This window comes from Macrobrachium rosenbergii, chromosome 46, assembly GCF_040412425.1.
Source record: "Macrobrachium rosenbergii isolate ZJJX-2024 chromosome 46, ASM4041242v1, whole genome shotgun sequence".
Taxonomy (NCBI): domain Eukaryota; kingdom Metazoa; phylum Arthropoda; class Malacostraca; order Decapoda; family Palaemonidae; genus Macrobrachium; species Macrobrachium rosenbergii.
The window spans coordinates 54,802,195-54,804,694 of record NC_089786.1 but is presented as its reverse complement, the minus strand read 5'-3'; the positions used below and the strand labels follow the sequence as shown (position 1 = coordinate 54,804,694).

Genomic DNA, 2,500 nt, shown 5'->3' with positions numbered 1-2,500 from the left:
CTACGCCACGCCCCCGCCCGCTGAAAAAGATTTACATAAAGGCCCAGTGTGATTCTAATCGACAGGTGATGATAGATAAAATTGATTGATATAAAAAGGAGGTGATTGATGTTGCAATGCGGGGAGAGAGAGAGAGAGAGAGAGAGAGAGAGAGAGAGAGAGAGAGAGAGAGAGAGAGAGAGAGAGAGAGAGAGAGAACTAAATTTGTGATTACAAGATCAACGACCATTAAGCAAAGAATGTTATGGACGTATGAGGCACAAAAGAGAGAGAGAGAGAGAGAGAGAGAGAGAGAGAGAGAGAGAGAGAGAGAGAGAGAGAGGCATGTGTGAATACATCAAAGAAGCTAGGCTTGATTTTAATATCCCTATCACTCCGTTGGCATTATAACAATGATCATAATTTTGATAAATTAATAATTTTGATAATTATTGAAAGTTTTATACAATGCCTCTTGTGAAATCGATAATAATTAGCCCCAATAAATCTCTCTTCTTTAGAGGATTACTTTTTTAGGTGGATTTCTTCCATGCATATTCATCCTGTCACAAATCCTACCCCTTCCCATCCTTACTATAAAAAATCCTTTTATCAAGAGGATTTCTCAATTGCATATTAATCCTAAAAATAAATCCTACCCTTTCCAGTCCTGAACATCCCATCCTCAATATCCTATCCATCCTACCCCTTCCAGTCCTGAACATCCCATCCTAAATATCCTATTCATCCTCCAAGATTAATCCCGACAGCTCATCCTAAGAAATTCCGATTTCTTAAGACGATTTCTTCTTTGCTTATTAATCCTAACAACAAATCCTACCACCACTTCCCATCCTTAATCATTCTATCCTGAATATCCTATCCATCCTCCAAGATTAATCCCGACTCATCCTAAGAAATCCCGATTTCTTAAGAAGATTTCTTCTTTGCTTTTTAATCCTAACAGCAAATCCTAACACCACTTCCCATCCTTAATAATTTTATCCTGAATATCCTATCTTGAACATCCTAGTCATCCTCCAAGATTTATCTCGACAGCCCATCCTAAGAAATCCCGATTTCTTAAGAGGATTTCTTCTTTGCTTGTTAACCCAAACACCAAATCCTACCACCACTTCCCATCGTTAATAATTCTATCCTGAATATCCCACCCTAAGCATCCTATCCATCCTCCAAGATTAATCCCGACAGCTCGTCCTAAGAAATCCCTATTTCTTAAGAGGATTTCTTCTGTGCTTATTAACAACAAATCCTACCACCGCTTCCCATCCTTAATAATTCTATACCTGAATATCCTATCCAGCCTACAAGACCCATCCTGACAGCTCGCGAGCTCTGGGGCTGAAGTGGGCTATTGTTCTATTTAATAATAAATGATTGACACTTAATTAGCATTCTGGGTTACAATAAACCACACAGACACAGAAACGTATATATTTATAGATTCACGGCACCTATAAACAGCATCTATACACACCAGTTCATAGAACAATCATTTCACAGAACCGACGCCCCCATCAGACTCTACGAAGCTTCAATAAGCCAATTCTTGGCTGCCCACCTGTGTGTCAGGGGGAGCCTTCCTGATTGATTGACAGGTCTCAATCTTACCCTTCCTCCTCTCTCTCTCTCTCTCTCTCTCTCTCTCTCTCTCTCTCTCTCTCTCTCTCTCTCTCTCTCTCTCTCTCTCTCTCTGTAACTGTTTCAATCATTTATTTATCTCTCTCTCTCTGTAACTGTTTCAATCATTTATTTATCTCTCTCTCTCTGTAACTGTTTAAATCTCTCTCTCTCTCTCTCTCTCTGTGTAACTGTTTCAATCATTCATTTATTTATCTCTCTCTCTCTCTCTCTTCCTCTCTTTTCCTCTTTCTCTGTAACTTTATATCTATCTCTTCTCTCTCTCTCTCTCTCCCTCCCTCTTTCTCTGTAACTTTCTCTCTCTCTCTCTCTCTCTCTCTCTCTCTCTCTCTCTCTGTAACTTTATGTCTCTCTCTCTTCTACCCCTTTTCTCTCTCTCTCTCTCTCTCTCTCTCTCTCTCTCTCTCTCTCTCTCTCTCTCTCTCTTCCTTTCTTTTTCTTTCTCTGTAACTTTAAATCTATCTCTTCTCCCCCTTCTCTTTTCTCTCTCTCTCTCTCTCTCTGTAACTTTGTCTCTCTTTCTTCTACCCCTTCTCTCTCTCTCTCTCTCTCTCTCTCTCTCTCTCTCTCTCTCTCTCTCTCTCTCTGTCCCGGCATCAGCCATCACCGCCTGTAGCTGACATCTCCTCACACGAGCCGGAGATTCCTCCAGTCCAGTGACGCTTGGTAATTGTTTGCTTGCAGCGGCCAGCTTTGCGCTTTGTGTTTATGTCATTTTGTTTGTGTTTGTCTACTTGTTTGTGTTTACGTTTGTATCTCCTGTTTGTGTCTTTAAGTCCTTTGTTTGTGTTTATTCGTTCTTTTGTTTTTGTCTTTTTGTTTATATTTTGACAATTTTTAAAAAATTTTTTCTAAGTCT

The 2,500-nt window shown here is 39.9% G+C and overlaps 1 protein-coding gene across 3 annotated transcripts in view; it reads right to left on the bottom strand.

Annotated features, from left to right (window-relative positions):
* Positions 1–2,500, bottom strand: part of LOC136830370 (short neuropeptide F-like) — a 149,783-nt gene that overhangs the window by 53,369 nt on the left and 93,914 nt on the right. The window lies entirely within an intron of this gene.